This window comes from Pogonomyrmex barbatus, unplaced genomic scaffold, assembly GCF_055798465.1.
Source record: "Pogonomyrmex barbatus isolate J1 unplaced genomic scaffold, ASM5579846v1 scaffold3, whole genome shotgun sequence".
NCBI lineage: Eukaryota > Metazoa > Arthropoda > Insecta > Hymenoptera > Formicidae > Pogonomyrmex > Pogonomyrmex barbatus.
This window is the reverse complement of record NW_028297127.1, coordinates 12272560-12294659: the sequence shown is the minus strand read 5'-3', so window position 1 is coordinate 12294659 and position 22100 is coordinate 12272560. Positions and strand designations below refer to the sequence as shown.

At 35.3% G+C, this 22100-nt stretch overlaps 1 protein-coding gene and 1 pseudogene across 10 annotated transcripts in view; one reads left to right on the top strand and one right to left on the bottom strand.

Annotated features, from left to right (window-relative positions):
- The window catches only part of LOC105422507 (uncharacterized), a 142987-nt gene that overhangs the window by 86576 nt on the left and 34311 nt on the right, over positions 1 to 22100 (bottom strand). The window lies entirely within an intron of this gene.
- LOC148936078 (chymotrypsin-2-like) lies at positions 10581 to 13000 on the top strand (annotated as a pseudogene). Its single transcript, XR_016139854.1, has 5 exons — positions 10581 to 10880; positions 11252 to 11420; positions 11726 to 12068; positions 12357 to 12583; positions 12750 to 13000. The product of XR_016139854.1 is annotated as a chymotrypsin-2-like (transcript).

Here is a 22100-nt window from a genome sequence, read left to right as displayed (position 1 = left end):
GACATCAAAGATTTTCCCGGGAAGCTGCCCCTCTCCGGCCCGTATAAAAACCTTTGTTGCAAAGTTTTTAATCGCTCGACAGAACAAATGCGACGCGGCATAAATTAAATGTGTCACATTAATGCAACAAAAAATAATAGTCCGCATAATAAGCAGGGGGGATACAACTTTTTTGATTATACCCGAGATTATATGACAATGATGCATTGTAACATTATTAAACTTCCAGCTGTAAGCGAGTTATGAAAATGTATTTGGAGATATAAATAACCGTAATTAATCTACATAAATTGCGAAATAAGCGCATTCATATTCGCGGACTCCACGCTTGTCATTTTCGCGACTTTTCACGACGCGACATTTCCGTGTAATCTCTCGACTACAATATTTGTTTTTTACATATATGTTTATTACGTTAGCGGGTGATTGCGAGTCGATCGAAAGGAATAAAATTCGTCGTGCAAATAATAGAGGCGCGTGCATCTCCCAGAATGGTCGCCCAGTCCAATTACAGCACACTGATGCACGCCATGATGCATTACAACGCTTACAGGGATCGTTTCACTGCAAATGCACTGTTTCAGAGTGCCACATTATTGCTGTCGAATTGAAACTTCTCGGAAGTTTCATGCGCTTAATTCTCTGCGAGCAAAGGTCTAACGTGACTAAAGGTCACGCCTCGTCTACCGCGTTTATTTTTCACGAGGATAATACACAAGTCTTCTTTTATTTTCATCAAAATCCGTAACACAATGAATGAGGATCAATGTTGCTTTTTCAAATTTCTAATTCGGGACTTCCCTAAATATGTTAAGATACGCGACGTTAGATATATTCATCGTGACGAATAATCGTCAAATCGTCTGTCAAAAGGAAATCGATTTCAAACTGTAATTACGATTGACTCTGAGCAATCGTGAGAGTTGTGTTTGAAAAGTCGTATCTTAAATCTGACGATTCGGACGGCCAGGAGAAAAATCGAGGGGTAGCCCTTCAAAGGGCAGCTCTCGACGTACCGTTTAGCTTTGAGAATGACGTCCCGTGCCTCTTCGTTACCCAGAAGCGTCGTGACGTTATCCAGGCCATTGAAGCGTAAGGGAAGGTCCTCCTGCACTTTGCATCTTCAAGCGGCGCGGTATGTCTGGCAGCCCTTTGAACCTTCAAGATATCGGAATCGGTGGGACGTCGTCTCCGGAATACGTTCACCCGTCTATTTGCGCATTGCCTGCGTCTCTTGAAAAACCGAGCGAGTGCAATCGATCGTGAACTCCAGAGATTTACCACATTACTGTATGCCATCTCCATTTTTCACCTTGCATCGTTCATTCCATTTCGTTAAAAAGATTATAATGATTATTCCCAAAGTGTGATATCTCAGGGAGTTCTTTTGTAAACGTAGCTTCTTTTTTCAACATTCAATCTTAGACTAAACTTTCAAGAATTCAATTATAAGAATTAACGTATTTCCCAGTTACAATAACGTTGATAGATTCTGAATCGACATATAAACAAAAAATAATTTTTATCCTTACATTTTATTATCTTCGTTTTTTTAATGTACCAAATAATAATAATGTACAAATAATGAATTAAGATAATTTGACGGAGTAAAATATTTCATCATTATATTTATATACCGCATAAGAAATGGATACTTTAAAATAAAGAATCGCTCGGCATATTATATAAGGTTTATTTACTTTTAAATAAATTTCCATTTCCTCTGATCTTATTTTCTTGATAACCGATTTTGTAAAAATGCTCCTTAGTGCACAATAATCTTCGTCTTTCCTCTCTTATAATGGTTTACTTTGACTCCTCTTTGCGTACATCGTTGTTACGAAATAACGGAAATCAATTTATTGCTCCTTTTACTTGCCATTACATTCCTTTGAGTTGACGATCGCGGTGCTGCGTTATAAATAAATATATGCGTTATAAAAATATATATATATATATATATATATATATATAAATATTTTCTTAAAGATATAGAACTTTGATATCTTCAAAGAAGCTATTAAACAACTTTCATATAGAATCTTCCAAATTGAAATATGTAGAAGACAAAGACACGACTTCTACTATATCAGCTAAACTCGTGATATCAATTAGAAATAGCAAGAAAAGTGGCAAGCAGAATTTTAAGTTCCGCATTCGTATTTTTTAATAAAATATTCGATTTTAGGGAAAGATTCCAAGAAATATCTCGATCAATCATTGAAAATTATATGATTATAAAGCTAAATTACAAGAAATTTTTTTATAATATAATTATTTAAGAAATTCTTTCTTTTCTATTCTCTTTTTTCTTGTTTGGATAACATCTAATTTTTACAGAATAATATTTTTACAGAATAATATTTAAATCGTAACATTTTCAGAATACACTAAATAAGGAGTTTGGATTTATAATTAAAATCGTAATTTACGATTTTTCTGACATTTCGTAAAAACATTTCAGTCATGAGATTTTTAAGAAAGATTTATTACCATTGCAAATTAATTTCAACCGTGATTTGTAATTCGCAATGAAGCGACTTGCTGCAATCTTACGCAACTCGATGCAATCGCAAGCACTTTAAGCTGCAGCAACGCTCGCTACATATTGGCGATATCAAAGGAGAGCACAGCGAAACCATTTAAAATATATTATATCTTACGCGTAATGCAATTTCTCGATACTTTCCGTCGATACTGTTGCATTTGTAAACGCATTTCGAGACAGGATGAAAGAATATGTTGAATAATTTTTCAGAAATTGCGTTCCATTAAAGACGGTAGTGTCAAATGTAAAAATGATATTGATCGTCGCGCGTAAATTTATCGTCGGTCTGAACGATAAATCAGCCTCAGTCGCGGTCACGTTAAATTCCAAGTGCATTTGGATCACGGATTAACGCCGTGCGTTCGCTTGAACGCAGTTTACTCGCGGCATTTCTTTTTGCCCCTCGTGATTTTATTTCGCCAGCTGCCGCCATGGCGTCGCCTTTAATTCGGTGCAGTTCCTGACCGCAACTTATTCTATCGAATTCGCACGGCTTTGGAAAACGAATGACGGCCGTATATTCTCCATAAAAATGTTCGAAAATTTCTCGACGCGGACGCAATAATACTAATTCAGAAAAATTCGGTCAGTCAATGAAATTGCTAACGGCAGCGCTTTTGTAAAATATTGTTGTTTGCATAAATGAATATATGCGTATGTATATGCTCAGCGTACATTTTTAAAAATTGTTTTTTATTATAATGATCAATGCAAAAAAAATTAAAGTGGAGGGACTCGATTTGTTTTTCGAATATTTACATTATAATTCATATTACGGACATTGCGATAAATCTTAAAGACCCGAAGAAATATCTTTTCTGCATTCGACATTTTTGATTCATACGCGTATATCTACGGGGGATTTAAACATCGAGATACACTTTAGGTAAATCGAATGCTTCGCCGGCGCATTATTTCCATGCAGTTTCGTGCTTTGTTCCATCTTCATCTGCCTACCTCTTTATATGGGCGTAATCTACCGTGTGGCGAAATGTTGCAGCCAGTTTTCCACGAGAATTGATGGCACCGCGTGCACGAGAAACGATCTCTATCGATACATCGGAAACGCGCGACGCGAAGAAAACAGTAGGGCGACCAACGACTCGCCAAGCTTATCTTACGGAGGCAATTCCAGGTAGTTAAAGTGATATAGATCCTATCTGGAGAACGGAATTACCGGGTAAGCTTCAAACGGCGCGGAATCGCACAGAAAATAATGTGGTTTCTTAGCTTGCAGCGATTTTTGAAAGGTCATCTATTGAAAGTGGAAAGAATGAGATAAAAGATATTATTCAAAAAAGTAATATATCTATTACAAATTATAAAAAAATTTGTGTAAAAACATTAATTATTAAGAAGGCCAAATGGATCACGTGTCAAAAATAGTGTATACATATAAAAGGTACGGATAAAAGATCGAAATTTATTATGAGAGCTACATCAACTTATAGTTTATTACGAATGCGAGGTAAAATTCTCCGAAGATCAAGCTTCAGTGAGAACTCTTAAAAGTTGACCATAAAATTACGTGCATCGCCAGCTTATAATAGCGTTTTAGTCACTTTCACGGCTCTTTGTAAAAGTTCGGAAGTACAGAAAAAACTTCAGTCGTTTCGCATGTCGACGTGGAAATTTTAAAAAAGCGCTGGATAATTTTTCCTATAGTTGATATCGTTGCAGCAATATGGTATCTACTACTTGAACGATTTCACGGAGAAGGATGCTCGCGAGTAACGAGATACTTTTGAAATGTCAATGAGAAACGAGTTATCTTTGTAAGAATTCTATCAGGCTTATATTATAAATCTGTTAAAAAAGGTAAGGAAAGATAAAGATAACGACATAGAGTGTACAATAATGTATACTCAGATTAGGACTTTAAGACACTTCAAAATTTGAAACATTTGAATAATTCGGATAATTCGAATAATTCTCATTCAATTTTCTCAGCAAAATATTTTAAAAGTTAAAATTCAAATGATTATATTATTATTATAAAAAAGATCATCCAAAAGATTAAATCAAAAGATTTAATAAATTTGATATTGTTACATTATAATACTATAAATTATATTTTGTTAATTTTGTATGTAATTGTGTGACGTGAGCCATAAAATAACTATTAGAATATATTTTCGCCCAGAGCGATTATTACGTAAGGTCAATAATAATGTTTCGAACTATCGTCGGTATCCTTATCGTTCAAACAGCCCCGGGCGAATAACGCGAATTTGCATTGCAATTTCCGAGCGACGAACTCGACGCACCAAGTCTCACGCTCGATACGCATGCACATGTTGGATGCTTACAATTAATTCTTCACGTCAGGAAATAACAAATGTACTTAAGAACATAATGTTATTCATACTAACATGCACTTGACGTGTCCAATTAAACTAGTCCAATATTTAAATTTTCTTGTTAACCCGAACTCTACGTATGAACAACGTTGGAACGTACATAGATCTGCAATCAAAACCATTTCGTGTGTGCAGATTCGTTAGAAAACAAAATAAAATCCAATTAAATAGTACAAACAAAAGTAAATATTTTCCCATATTAATAACTAACGCAATTAAGGTCGGTTTCGTATGCAGGAATAATTGTACATATATCAACATATATCAACTGCATAATAAAGTAATAAAAATTTTGCGCGATACAAATGTTGCAATAATCGTGAAAGAGCGAAGTTACAGCATCGTACTGCCGTAATGCTTTTTTACAAAAATTTATGCTTTCATAGATCAGGATAGAGTGAACGAATAACAGAGTGTAACGAATGTAATGTCAAATCCCGCTGGAGTACAAGAGGATCATAACTTTTCCGTAAAATCACTGATCCATGGATTAATTTACCGAGCGTTAGCACGTGCCGTCGTAAAAATTTATGCGTCAATGGTGCGCCATGAATATCGATTCTTGGCGAATTTTCAGAGATCCTTATCACCTATGAATGAATGAAGCGAATGTGTCAAGAGCTATTTATCCATTAATTAGCGCAAATTAACGAATGATTCTCCTAGGACAAAAGAGACATACAGAAATTATTGCGATAAATTAAACGTAGAATTTCCTTTATGCTAATTTAATGGTAATTTTGCTGTTTTTATTACCAATTTTAAATAATACACTTTGCATGTAAAGCTGACAGCATTCAAAAATTTAAATGTAATTTAATATTGTATTAATTGCGATTTAATTTTAATCTTAAATTTATCTGCACGTGGGGAAGGGACAAATTATAAAAATGATAATCCTCTTTAATATAAAATTGGATTACTTAACAGTGTACATTAAATCTGATATTATTTATTCTGAACTATAACTATAATTATAAAATAATAGATTTAAAATAAAAAAATAAAAACTTATAACTGCTTTCTCTTATATAATTGCAGCCTTGAAATTGATTCTATTAAGGGAATTGCTTGATAATAATAATCTCATATACTCTCAACGATCCTACGTCGAGCGGTCAATGAGAGAAGTGCAAAAAAAACGGTATCAACGATACCGTCAAGCTCTACTAAAGACCATTTAAACGTTTTTCCAATAGAGTCATTATGATTGCATGGTCCCCGGGGAGGCGACTGAAATGAAAGAAGATTCCAGTTTGCCGCGAGACAACAAGAAGTTGCGAGAATCCAACGGAGGAAGTAGAAGCGGAGAAAGTGGAATCGTCGCCGTCGTCGTCGAAAACGCAGGACGACCATCGCGAGAGGACCATAGGCAGTGGCTACAAAGCCAATGGAACACGAGTTTTCAGCTCGGCTCCAGCTCTAAAACGAGTGGGTGGGAGCGACGTGGCGAAGGAAAAGAGCAAAAAGAGTGGAAGAAAAGCGCAGAATTACGAGCAACCGCGACCGACGAAAGAATAGGAGAAGTTAAGGGACGATGCGACTCGCCCTGGGGAAAGGAATAGTTTCCCTTCGTTTCGCTCGTTTCGGACTCGTTTAAATCGTCGCTGCCCGAATTCGAGCGTTCGCCTCCACCCTCGTTGCGTTTCTCTTTCTCGGCCTCCGCTCGAGCGTGACGACGGTATAAGACGGGGTAGCGCGGGGTTGTACCCAAAAAATACGAAAAAAGCGACCTACGGAAAGCTACCTACTTAATTCTGCTCTTCTCCCTGCGCTCCGCCTGGATATTTCGTGTTTTCGGGTGAAAAATGTATGCTTCTTCGCACGCCTCGTTCTTCTTGAGCGTTCGCCAGTAATGACATACGGCGTGCGCCGTCTTAAATTCTTTTGTAGTTAGAAAGTCTGATGAATTATTAAATCATTTTGTACTCTACGAAAGAATCTTTAATGTAAAAGTTGATTTTTTAATAATGTAGAATAAAGTATTAAGGAACATTCCGCTTCCGTATTTGAAATATCAGAAACCTGAAATAAATATGAGTCGCTTTTTTAACGTGTTAATCATAAAGTTGATAAAAATCAGCTGTAATGCTGAGTGTTTGAAGAACCGAATACCTTAAAATTGTGTCATTACTCAGAAATGTTTTTAAAAAATTTTTAATTTTATTTTATTTTATTTTATATCTCCATTTTATTTGGTCTACTAATTCTCTCATTTGTTGCAAAGTAACGAGCCCAATTTTTTATTTTATTTATTTTTTTCTTTATTTATCGATAAGAATAAAATGAAATTGCATCGAGAGAATTGATTTAAGAAATCTAATGTATCAAGTTTCTCGCAACCGTTGCACGAAAGAATATCATAGCAAGAATATCATGGCCGTTACAATCGCTGGCGAATCCAGGTCGCGCCGCAGATGATTCTCAGGAAGCAAGGCGAAACTTCGCCGGAGCCGGGCCACGGTTTTCGAATGTCGGTCCGCTTGTCCGCGACCGCATTCATTAGCGGACTTGAAATTGCGGCGATCCGTGTGAATGTGACGGTTAAATTGGCTATGATAGCACCGGAGGAGCCGGACGCAGAGACAGAGCAACGTCCGGCGGATATCGTGGAGATTTTCCAGGCACGCTGGGATCGAGGTAGCGAACCCCCGGCGAGGAATAGAATGGCAGAGAGGGAGGGGGGGGGTGGCACTGACACCGCGACCTACATACAGGCCATTGTGCTCCATACTGTATATCCCGGTCACTTACGTCATCGTTCAGCACAGCCGCAATGTCGAGTCCGAATTTTGGGCTCGTACGGGCAGCGCAAAGGCGATCACCGATGGACTGGAAATGTGGTCTTATTTCGTTTTGTTGTTCGTAGTTACTTCGACCGACTTCTAGAACAAAGCTCATCTCGATCCAAAATCACAATTTGTAGAGGAAGAAACGATCACAAGTTTATCTATTTCCTGTGCGACAAGTTTCAAAAAATTCTTTTTTCTTTTTTCTTTCTTAAACATTTTTAACTTGGTTATTGCTCTTAACCAACCATATCTATTAACTTTTTGTATGGACGTATTCAGGACTTCAAACTCTCCCCTGAAATTAAAAAAAAATTAAAGTTAAAATTAAAGTTATGATTTACAAAACCTAATAATTTTCTCAAAATCAGAAACGAGAAGATATTCTGAATTGTAAAATAAAAATAAAAAAAAAAAAACAATTCGTTAACGCAAAAAATTGCTGTGTTAACAGAATTGATAAATCTCCCTCCAAACAAATCCTGAATATATTCATAGCTTCTTGTAATAAAGATAGAACATTCCGTGTACATGGTAAAGAGATTAAAAAATAAAAGTTTTATTTTATCACGCCTATCATTTTTTAGCTATTTAACGCGATGAAATATCGGATGCGCGTTGAGTGTAAACAATCTATCTATGGAATATTTAATCTATTTTTAAGAGTATATATTCTCAAACGATTATGAATACATAATTATCTCGTCGCAATTACGTTTTGTCCATAATAAATTTTCCACTTGCGTCTGCGATATTTGAATATTCAATCACGTCAGTATAGACAAGGGAGGAAATAAAAACATGATCTGTTGCGAGATATTGAAAATTGCGTGAGATTTACATATTTATTATAAGAAACTGATTTATCCTGATTAATCCTGATTTATCCGTTGGAGATATTAAGCGTTTCGCAGATCTGCCGTCATTCTTCGTGATGATTCTTTATTGGTCGCTACCTTGTTGCTCTAACACTTTCCTCGACATCGTACTTTCAAATGAAATAATGAGCGAGGGAGATTGCATCCGTGCCGCAACTGCGTTCTATTGCACGGCGTGCTGTATAATCGAGTTGCGTCATCGGCCGATGGCGCAGCTGCAATGTCGAGCCCGGATTCCGGCCTGGGCACAGCAAACTTGGCTCTTGATCGCTTTCAAGTGGCGCATGCTCTGCACAGTACGAGAGAATCGTCGCTCGTTCTTCCTTTCCCCATACGAGTGCTATTTTTTTTATCGTTTTTCCGTAGTGCAGCTTAATGAGGGCAAAATGTCAAAAAAATACTCGGGTCAGCATTTAAGTAAAGCAAAAGAAAGCCCCTCTCATTAGTCGCGGTAAAATCGTTAAAACGGTTCACGTAAGAACCATATCGTACGTACGATTGATAAAGAATAAACTGTGATTAATTAAAAGATTACAATGTTCATAATTGCGAAATTCGAATCATTATTAAAAACATATAAAATTTTAATAAAAAGTATATTGTATATCGTACACTTAAAACTAAAAAAAAACGCAGTCTTGCATGCCAAACTTCTTATTCATCAAAAAAGTGAAATATAAAAGAAATGTTCCAGTGATTGAAGTGAATTTACTTCGTATGCAGAATTAAATTTATGCTCAATCAGGCGATTTCTGTAAACGCAATGCATTTCTTTATTACATGAATATCAAGTTTTTGCAAATCAAATATATTTATCAATCTTTTACATCAAATCAGTAACATGGAATAAAAAAATTATGCGGAGCGTTGATAGGAAATAAAAGTTACAAATTCGCTTAAGAATGTCAAAGAATTTATCTATAAAATCAAAATCTAGTTGCAGGAGATCCAGGTTCGATTCCTGGCTGAGGTGATACTTTTTCGCAAAATAATTACGAGTTTTCACGACTGGTTCGTGGTCGGGCCCCGCCGTGATGCACAACCTCCCTTCTTATTTGGGACACGACTCGACTTACGCTTTGCGTGCAAAATAATCTGAATTTACCGCCCGTCGTATGATAACGGCCGTATCGGTCGGGCAAGCGGCAATAAGTCCGAGAATAATATATTCAGTATTGAAATTTTATTGCGCCATCGCTAAAACGGCGCCGAAGGTGCCGGCTCGCCGGATGCGCTTCTCGCGCGTCGCGAGGAGCCTTTTCGCGCGGCAAGCGCGTTTATCCCTGTAATTGAATGCGGAACACGACGTGAATCTTCCACGGGGGCACGACAGGAGCGCGAAATCTCTAAATTTATGCAGATTGCACGCGTGCAATCGTACACGCGCGCGACTCTATTTTCCATTCGTGCACCACCACGCTCGAGTGCATCGCGCGAAACAATCGGGAAAACGTCGGGTGCTCGGCGCGTACGTTCTTCCGAAATTTCCATCCGGGCCGTTAAACGATGCCTCTAAATTAAGCCACGGCAATCTGGCTAGAGCAATTAGGAACAAATAGTTTTATAGCTCGCTGTTTTTTCTCCTTTAACTCGGAGCGCTACGCGTCACTTTAATAGCCCTTCGCTGTTGCGTTACTGGCCCAACAAGTTTCGATCATATCGTAAAATAGAGAATATCTTAGACTTTCCAATATTAATGTTAAGTTCCTGAGCCTTTATATGTAATGCCAGGATATCATGAAGGATAGAGCGGATTATACACATGTAACGATGGTAGCGAGCGGTAAAGGCATATATTTAACATATGAGTGATAAAAATAAAAATGTTTTTATAAAAATTTTTTAATAATTTTAATTCTTTCATTTTGTGTTTTAATTTTTTAGATTAATTTTTAGCAGCAGTTGGGAGTTTTCTTTTTTTTAAAAATCTTTTTTTTTAATTGTTTTTATAATCCGTGTTTAATATAAACCATTTTAGTTTAATGTAATTTTTTAAATTAATTATTAATTTTTTTTAAATTTATTTTTTTTATTTAATTATTATTTTATTTTCTTTTGTTTCTTTAATCTTTTTTTAATGTAATTTTGTTTTTAAATTGATTTCTAATCTTCTTAAATTTATTTTTGTTATTTAATTATTTTTTTATTAATATTTTTTCTGTTATATTCCTACATTTTGACTTCATTCATGTCTATATATTACCGACGAAACGGACATTAACAATAGTCACACATTAAACTTTATCGGAGTAACAAACGTTTTTTATCAAAATTATAATCTGCGACACATTGGTAATCATTAAAGGTGAGTAACAATATTAATAAAAGGAATTTGTAAATTACTAAAAGTTAATAATTCGTTTCTTAAGTTCTAGAAAGAAAATCTCAATATTCTCATATTTCATACTTCATATTTCATTATTTTAACAAACAAAAATTCTGATTTCTTGCTTGGACAATACAATGAATGTAAAGAAACAAATACATTTTTTCAAAATCATGTAATATTCTGTTGCTTATAAAAAATTGAAGATAGTGTATACGTTCCTTTCAAGCAACAGTATCACACATTTTTGTAATAATATTTTTCAGAATTTCTGCATCCTTTAAAAACTACTTTATGCCATTAAAACTTTTAATCCTATAATCTCGTAATAATCATTAACATATTTGTAGTGACAGCGCACTGAATGGTCAATCATGACTTTTGCAAGTGCGAAGATATTTCTGTACGTTGTAGTTGGCTTAACAATATGTCAATATGCTCAAAGTCAATATCTTCAGCCCGTATATGCCAACTTTGAAAACGATATATACGACGACTTGATCAAAATTGAAGATAATGGTAAGCAACAAAACTTTTTGTATACTTGAAATTGTTTTGATTAATTTTACCAACATATATAACTTAATGATTACTTATTACACATTTTATATTAATTTATCTATATCAAATAAACATTTATAGTATATATAATCTAATTTATAATCTAATGACGATCTGATAACATAAATTACATAGCTAATAATATATTTTAGAAAAATATGCAATTTTATGTATGACATTCAAATATAATATACTTTTATCAAAGTAACGATAAGCATTTTGTTATCTTTATCGTACTGACATTTTTTTTTAAATAACGGCAGGAAAAATAGCGGGCGGTGAATTCGCGAAACTTGGAGATTTTCCGTATATGGCGGTGGTGCATCGGCTCGTGGGTAACGGACGAATCGAACAATGTGGCGGCACTATTATATCCAAAAGATGGGTTCTCAGCCGCCCATTGCGCAGAAAAATATCCACGAAGATTCTTTGTAGTATTTGGTATCGTCGACAAGTCTAATGCGGTAGGATATGATTTCCTTAAAGGCCCCGGAGTGTCGATGATTACGACTCAAGCGTACATACACTCGCAGTATATACAAACTAAGCGTACAGTGCGCAATGATATTGCGCTGCTCTATATGCCAGAAGACATTCCTTTTTCGAGTAAGTACATTTAAATTAATATTTCTCTTTTCTTCTTTGTTTTATACATCGATTTTATATTATTTAATTATTCTATTTTGAAAAGTACACAGAACATTAATAACAATTTGAACGAATGTAGAAGATTCGATTAGAAAAAAAATCGTACTTTGTGTCTTTTATAATCTTTAATATATATTTTTCTTATATACTTTAATATATAAAAAAAAAAGTATCATAGATGTGTGTTATACCGCAAAATTGATTCTAAGAAATAATTAAATATTATATAAAATTGTTTTATTTTAGCCACTATACAGCCTATAAGACTCGCCTATCAAGCTAACAGTTTTGCGAATGAAAATGTTTTTGCAATCGGTTGGGGAAAAGAGAGTTCGTTTAGCACAAGCTCGTCAAGACTGAAGTATACCGTGTTGACGATTATAGAAAATGATGTATGCAAACAATACTGGCGCATCACCTCCAATGAGATTTGTACGGCCTCGGGAGAAGAAACAGGACAAGACGCTTGTGAGGTAAAATAATTATAAATAATAATTAGAAATAATTATAAATGATTATATGTATATAAATTATAAATAAATAATATAAACTTAAATTGTTTTACGCATTTGATTACGCGTAAAACACAACCAATAAAATTCAAAGAACTTTTTCTTAAATTTATTATCTTGTTTTTAGGGCGACAGTGGCGGTCCTCTTGTTGTAACGAAAGATGGCCAGGATCTTCAAGTCGGTATTGTAAGTTACGGAGACGGATTTTGCCCAGGCGCCCGCCCTGCCGTATTTACCAGGATTTCTTCATATACAAATTGGATTCGTGCAATTACGAGGATTTATTAATAAGTTTGATGTTAGTATACGTATCAATATTAAAAAAATAAATATTTAAAAATATATATATTAACTATGTACATTTTCCGCAACACTAAGTGTGCTAAGAAAATATAAAATATATTTATAAGTATCTGTGAAAGGCGTATTTAATTATACTCTACTGTACAAGTTCGTTGGGTAGCAACAATCGGCATTAATTAATCGATAAGTTTTCAATTATCACGTCGAACAGATGTGACAATTAATTGTCCATCTGTCACAATTTCACGCGTAGTTACAACCTGCTCACATGGCACGGAATGATTTTAATTGATGTGACATTGACTCGACGAAATTCGACACATGAACTTCATTCCATGCGCCCGCGGCAATGTATCTAGCAGTATCGGCCGCTCGCTCGTTTAACGCATTCGTAAATCAACAGCAATTACCACTGCTTCACATGCTCGCAATAATAATACGCGAACCGAAGGGTTTAAAACATAGAGTAAATACACGCTCGACAGCCGCGCTTTCGCAATTTGTTCGCGTAAAAGCACCACTGGTGACTTGTTCCCTCGGCCGAGGCTACGAACGATTGTCCCGAGAGGGCAGAGAGGGGGAGAGGGTTAACAACTATCCAGCGGGACTCTCCTTTCGTCATCCCCTCCGGGACCGGAGGGAAATAACCGTGTTTCCGCCTTCCATTGCCACAGTCATTACCAGTTATCGCGCGGGGTATGACTTTGGACTCGTGGACCGTGCATAATAGCCACTCCGTTCCGCGCCATTGTGACGTCGTCTTTAAAAACTCGCAGGATAGTCGGCGAAATGTTAAATAAGCGAAGCCGTTTGGCGCCTGAGTTTCGACTATGTAACGGCGACCCTCCTTTCGTTAAGAAGATCCTTGTTGTTCAGGAAATCGTGACTCCCTGACGGCTTTTGCGACACGTCTTTTGCATAATTCATAGTTATTTACGACTGGTAACTATACAAAGCCAAAAGTTAAATAACAGTACATCTCTTTGATCAAATATTACGTATAAAGCAAGAGTGATACATGATTACATGATAGTTTGTTCTTTAAACAGACGGCGCGATTCTGTATCGTCTATTTAAAAAGCGATGAATGATTCGAATTAGCAGATCACAAAATCGCCTGTCAATTCGGTAAAGTTGACACGACCAATTTGATCTTTGACCACCACTTTGTGTTCTCATTTCTCTAAAGTTTACAGGAGTTTTCCGTAAACCTGAAGTTTGTTACCAGCCGCGTCAGCGGTCTTAATTTGTGGGCGTTTAGAGTAAAATGGCAATCGAAACTTTCGTCGAATAAGTTAGTTTAAACAAATAAGTATATATATATATGTTTTAAATTATTTATTTAATGTTGTTAAAATACATGAAAATTCAAAATAAAAATGTATTATATACTGCATTTAAAAAAATTTATATTTTATGAAATAATAGAATAACGATAAAAATACTTCAAGACGATGATAAAATTAAAATATAGTGAATTAAATCTATTTTTCAAAATAGTCATAGTGCAATAAGTAGTTTAAAGCTTTATTAAAAAGTATTACACAATTTAAATTTAATTTTAATTTGTAATACTCTCTCAACTTTGCATTTTATTCTATTTTTTTCTCCTTATAAAATTATTATTCTTCTTAATAAATATTTTTCAATAAACATAAGACATCGATCGTCTTAGTCAGCAATAAGGCCTCGTTCTAGGTTTTTGTCTTAGTCAGCAATAAGGATTCTCTACTTTACGGGTCTTACACTTCTCTTCTATTCATTCCTCGCCCATCATCCACCATAGCACCTCGCAGCATCCAGATAGCCTCATTTCAGTCAACCGAAAGTACTTACATATAATTGCAAAGGAAATGTGCGCCGTAGGAAAGCAAAGACAACTAGCCTGTGCTCTATTTACTAATGATTGAATAGAACAAAGATATCTAACAATTTTAAAATCTCATATATTATAAACGTACCACTACGTCAATCAAACAATCATAAGTGTGTTTTGAAAATTCAAAGAGTATTATAAGGATAATATAAAAAATATATTTTTATTTTATTAAACCTTTTTTATATTTTTAATTTTTATTTTAATAAATTCTTTTTTAAACTTTATCTTATCAAAACTTACACTGTAATATTCAGAATTATTTAAACTTGTACATCGAGAGAAAAGCGTACGTGACAAAGTTACGTAATCACTATTTTAACTTAACCAACTTTAGCAATACATTTTGTGAGTTCGAAAGTGAGTTCGAAACGTCGATAGTATCGGATAAATGAAAAGGAAGCATTAAACGTGAAGAAGAGACATCATGGAGGTATTATTTGCAAGAATGTATCGTCATCTAAATTTCTATGGATTAAACATTTAATTGCGTTCCAAACGTTTATCCTACGAAACTTGTGAGCATGAAAGCTGCGGGCAGACAGGTGCGCGCGGCTTTAAGTTTCACGATGCTCCCCCTGAGGTTTTACGACCAGCGGACCGAACGAAGGCTTGATCCCGGATCCGAATACGGTGTTGGCTGCCTCCAACATCTATCCGGAGCCGACACTCCACAGATGTTGTTTTCGGCTTGATTCCATCTCACTCGATAAGTCGATTGCAATGGAAAGAGAAATCCCTACACATTCTACTTTTGTATACACTCATAAAATATTCAAATCTTTTTCAAACTTCAAACTTACTTTAAACTTACTTTAAATGCATTTAGATTTTGTAAGGAAAAGAGAAAGAGAGCCAAAGAAATGTGCATAGAAAGGTACACGTTGTAAAAATAAAAAAGAGATATCTAAATAATCTCTAACTTTTTAATAAAACTTTAGCAAAGCTTCTTTGAGCAAGGAAAAAGATTAGATTTAAAATTATACTATACAATAATAAAAAGAAAATTGAAAGATTATTTTTTATTTTTTTCAAGTGTCACATGTCAAATGTCATATTTTCTTCAGATTGAAAGATTATTTTTTCATTTTTTTTTTTTTCAAACGTCAAAGTGATAAAAATACACCTTAACTTAAAAGTGTAGTTATTATGCAAATTTTTTAATGCAATATATTTTGCACTGGGAAGAATGCAAAGAGCACGAAATCGAGCTTCTTCAGCGAAAAATGGAGAAGCTTGGCGGATTTCGATGGATCATTCTTATTACGAGGATTTTAGGCAAAGTAGGAGGCGAAACGAACGGCGAATCGAAAATCCGCTGATGTTCGTGCTGGAAGATTCAGTAGTACGCGACCGACGGCGGTATAGGAAGTCGAACTTTATAGGTTCGTAGGAGCTCTTCTGACGTTTTCACAAGATATATTACATCTTCCGATGCAACTGACAGTTGAGAGTTTCCTACCAGTTTCTCGATGCAAATTGATAGCATTTATATGCATTTCAGGTGAATTTTAATTGAAAAGCTGCTCGCAATAACTGGATTCAACATTGTGAAGTAACAAAGTGGTATATCAACTCACATAATAAATAATAAATAAGTTATAATGTTATCTTTGTCTATCACGTTTTGCATATCAAGAATAAACTTGAGAGTATGCAAATTAAATAAAAACAATTTTATGCGGATCGAAAATACGTATAGTTTTTCGCAATTAAGAATTTAATGTTTATAAACTCAGAAGTTATCAGAAAATTACACATTTTATAAAATTGCTACTCAATATTTCGCGATGAAAATAAACTCTCTCTCACCGGTGACAGTTATCCATCCCGATTTTCCATTTCGTTGTTACCACATTTATTACATCAAAGACTGCAATCGCGCGAAAGTAGCGTACCGTTATCGAGCTGTACATGTCCGGGCGCGATGCAGCTGCATCTGCATCCGGACTTTATTCGGGATGCTCAGCGAAACTCGTAGTTTCCGATGCAAAGGGAGGAGAGATAGGATATGAGTGAAACGAGGAGAAAAGTTTAACGGGTCAGAATGCAAGGGACCCGCAGCTGCGACCCCCGACTATCGAGAGCCGAAGAATGGGCGAGAAGAAGAATATCTGTGGAATTATTATTCAGACCGGGCGTGGACTTTCTCTCTCCCTCTCTCTCTCATTTTCTGTCTCTCAATCTCGTCGACTTCCGCGAACTTATAACGACCGGTGCGCTTTCTTGAACTCTGCCCTCGTTATCGTACGGGATAAATACGCGATTTACATCGACAATGTCGCGCAGACGTGCATTGCTCATCTGAATTGCAACTAGATCCAAGATTTTGTAGTAAAGATTGTAATTTTTGTAAAGTAAAGAAGAAGATACGTTTCTAAGATATTCGTTATGTTCTTAATTCATGAAATTGGATGACTGATACTAAAGATTATCGCTAAATTTTATATTCAATAATATACAAATATATAAATGTATAATACAATAAAAATATATAGACACAATAAGTTACATAGATTATATATACGTTCAATATTTTCTTTCTGAAAATAATACTCCGTTTCAATTTTTATTCCGCTGCATCAATTTTGTTTTCTTTCTCTTGATTCTTGAGATTAAATAGACATTTTTTTGTGCGCTGTTCGCAATATATATTTTCAATTATTAAAAAATGCAATATAACGTTATATTTGCACTAACGACAGTAGCGAAGCGATATCGGATGAAAAAATAATTAATATTGCAATCATCGTGCACGTAACGTCTCGGGAGAATATTTGCAAGATCGATTCTCGTTACATTTTATATCCCATCGGTTTGCATTTCACTCCGATATCCGATGCATGCATGTACATATATACATATATTTACTGAATTACCAGCGGACCGACAGCACGATACATTTCGCGATGCAACGGGCGATACATTTCGCGCAGCGTGCGTATATCAATTAACAATTATCCTATTAAATAATTTCAACATTCGACCGTTAATGCTAATATCATCCGTCGCTATTAGATAGACTTATCGGTCTATAAACGCCCACGCACATGCCGTGAACAACAAGCGCTTCCGCAAAACGCTCGTATTTTATCGGCACGCCCCCCCCCCTCATTAAGATGGCGTGCGCTTTAGCGCGATAAAAAAGCCGAGACCTAATTTCCCCGCGACAAGTCGGCGGACTAAACAGTCGCCTTTACTCCTTGGACGGCCATTATTTCTCGGACGATTACGTTATCACGTCGCGACACCGGCCGCTCGCGTATCAATGTCGAGAATCACGGACGATTAATTGCGCGACGCTATCGCGGCAGTTGCCTAAATTAGCCTACAGATTAACCCCTTTCGCACTTAGTGTTTCGCCATGACGGACATCTCCCTTCTCGTTCGCAATAAGCTAAAATGTGGAATCACCATAAAGTAATCATCAAGAAATCTTTTCTAAGCAGTAAGAGACCGGGATGAACTTTATATAAATTTATAACGAAAATGTCTAAACATAAAGCTATAATTATAAAATTATCATATAAGGTCAACGATATTTAACCGAGAGCGAAAAAATAATTAAAAAAATAATTGAGTTGAATATTACAAACGCATTTTAGAATTTTAAACGAATTTTAAAGAAATTATAAGAGATTTAGACTCTTCTTTGAATAAATAAATAAATTTGATAGCCGTAAACTCACGCTCGTTGCGGTTCATCCTAAATCAGACACCAATCATGGTCGCCAGAGTCATTAATTGAGGTAATACTAATTACCAACGGCTTCGTCCGTTCGGGCGTGATGATATCATGATACGCAAGCCCGGTGATAATTAATGAGCTAGAAACTTTGGTTGTTCCGTCAGCCGCAACAATACGCACCGATGCGGAGCACGGGAGGCAAGAAGATGGCGTCACTCATTAGGCAAACAGTTTCGCAACAGGCTAGGCTGATGAATCATTAGTCGAATCATTAGTCGACTTAGCAAGTACGTGACAGATTTTCAGCAAAAGCCAGCGAGCCGCGCGAATGTCGCGTTGCGCTGATGAGCTAATATATGCGGAAGTAACAATGTTCTAATCAATTATGAGAGAGCGGTGAAATACACGCTACACGAATTGGTGAAACACTCAGAGATATGATATATATGTAAACATATAAGTCATATTTGAAGCCTAAATTAATCCATTAATCGATAATTGATAATATAAAATCATATCGACAAAATCTATTTAGCATTGTTCATTGTTGTTCATAAGTAAGTTGCATTGCTAGGATACAAAAAATATTTTCCTGATTTTTGTTTTCGCTTTTAAGCCTTTTACATTTTTAAAAAAATATAAAGATTCTCGTCTTAAGAGTAAAATACATACTAAAAACATTCTTTATATAATTTTTTTTTGAAAGTTATTTTCTGAAGCTTAATATAAAATTGATATTTTGTGATATAACGATTAATAACACGTGCTCTAAATATCAGGTAAGGAAATAAAAAACGATATGGATACAGATAAAAACAGATCGAAGAAACGTTAAGAGCGTTTTGAGGCAACTCGCTGCGAAAATTACAATTTCCTTTCAAAGCGATAGGAAGTCGGTGGCAATTTCTACGGTTCTTTACGCGAAACCGCCGGTCGGTTTTCACGAATGGTTTCAACAGAGCGAAGCGGTACGTCATTTCCTCGTAATATCCATCCTTTCGTTTCCTTTTTTCTCTCACGGCAGACTTTTGTGCTGACTGTCGTGCGATACACGTATTTGTCTATATGTAGTACAAGACTCACATTTCTACCGTGTGTAGTACAAGACTCACATTTCGACTGTAACTCCTGCAATCAAGCGACATTCGGCGAAAGAGATACGAGAAGGAAGATACCGGAGAAAACTGCCGGAAAGACGAACAAAATTGGAAGTAAATCATATGTCGGAAGTGCGACGCGCAACGCAGAAAAGGCACCTTAAGTGAAACGTGAAATATGTATCGTTTCCCTTTGACAATCTGACATGTCGTATATATGTGTAACATCTGACATACACAGTGTTTTGTAAAAATACCCGTTTTTCAATTATTTCAATAGTTTTATACATAGAATAATAAATTTTTCATATTTGCTCATAATTTCGAAAAGTTTAAATTATCTGATTTTTATCTCTACGGATTCTCACTGAAAATGAATTAATCTATCATATTTCTCGCTTCTGTTCTCATTTTTTTCTCTCTATTCCGAGGAGAAAAATAAAATTTTTATGTTCAATAGATTTTTATCATCATTCATTTAAGAACGAGACAGAAATAATTATCGTTACAGACATTAGATAAAAAAAAGTCGTGGAAATCGATCGATCCTGACGCAATCCGGAACAGAGAACGTCTCTGATTTTCAGTAGTGAAAACAGACGGTAATGTCAGACACTCACGAATCTGCCGATAATACCGACGATATCTATGAACGGATTGTAAAGTGTAATATAATAGATGTGTTTGTCAATATATCGATAAATAGCTTGACAAAAGTACGAAAATATAGATTTTTACAACATGTTATATTTCGAGAAGTTTAAATTAAGTGCTTAAGAAAAAATTTATTTTACATTATCAAATCGCATAACGTGTTTAAAATAGTAATCACATTTTTATAAATCTAAAACTGTGGCTTCTGCTTGGAAAAAAATAACTTGGAAAAATACCGAGTAATATTTGGTTACACTTCTATGTATCTTTTTTGTCGTAAACAGACCGTTCAAAGACGATAATAACGACGTAGGGAATAATTAGAAAATTCCCTCAAGCGTGATATCATCGAAATAAGCGAAGTCGATAAATTCACGACTACTAATCCATAGGCAAACGCGGTCATTCAATTATACCGTATCCGAATCGTTCCCCTTCGGTCCCCAGGGATACGACGAGCGGATTGGAGCGCGCGTAAACGTTGAAAAGAGTGAAACAGTGGCAAAGATGAGGGGTGCTGGTAGGTCGACTGAAACGAGTAGAAAGCGAGTCGTCGATGTTGGCAAAAGCGAAATGGCGTTATCGTTTCTCATTATAAACCGGTTCCGTTATCACATTTTATCAGAATCTAAACCGCTAAAAACCACCCTTGCTCTCACCACCGCTTTCGCAACAACTCCTCTCTTTATACGCATTTTCCCCGTCCGGTATGTTTGCTTAATTCGATTTCGCGCCGCCGTTCAGCATAATAGAAATAATGGAATTCATCTGACGGAATGATAACTCGAGTTGCTATGATAAAAGTACAAAATGTGAGAACGTGAGAGAGTGAAAAGATGAGCGAGCGGGAGGAGGAGTAAGATTGCCGTATCGTATAATATGTAATAATTCCCGTGTCCCAATGGATATATATATCGATATATTTTCAGTCGATCAATCAACAATGAGCTCTTTTTTATCTACAGCCTTGAAATACTGAATCGATAGTAGCGACGTGACTGAATAAATGCAACGCTGTGAAAAACGAATAATCGTTGCTACTCAATTTCATCCATTGTAATTATCGAATATGAAATGTCATATCTTGAAAATATCACAGTTTCGTGGAAATACGTTTTCAACGTTTATAACGAATTGATGGAAACGTGAGACTAAAACAAATTAGCACAAATAAGATAAGCATAGAGGCTTTTCTAAATTACAACTGTGGAAATTCGATAAAAGACACGAAATGTTAATGAAGATGTCGAAAGGAAACGTGTATTTCAGAGCACGTTCGCTCTATTTCACGATTTTTTAATTTGCGAGAAATGAAGCGCATTGTGAAAGTTGTTGCGCTTTCTCTCTCTCTTTCTGGAGCACTGGGTTGGATGAGCGTGAAAGAAGTGGATTTGGAGAGAAAAATAGCTTCCCTTAGAGACGTAAGGGTCTTTTAATTTCTCTCCGTTGTACGTCTGTACGTGCTCACTTTATTCTCCGGTCTTTCAAGCACATTCAAATTATTCGATTAAAATTTTAACATTTTAAAGATAATAAATATATTTTAAGGAATAATAAATACATGTGTCGAGAATCACTTTTTATCTATCAATTACTTTTTATTCCGCTTTACGATTGAATAAACTACAATATCAAAAATTTCACCGTGTTTTATTCCCTCATATCAGATTAAAATATTTTAAAATATTTTAATCTGACATAAAATATTTTAAATAATACAATTTTTGATAAAAAAATAAATTATTAAATATTAAAGGATAATAAGAGCAGATGGACTAAAATAAGTATATATAATTACATTATGTATCATTATATTGTAAATCGCCGAGATTAATTAGTCATTAATTATACATTATCTT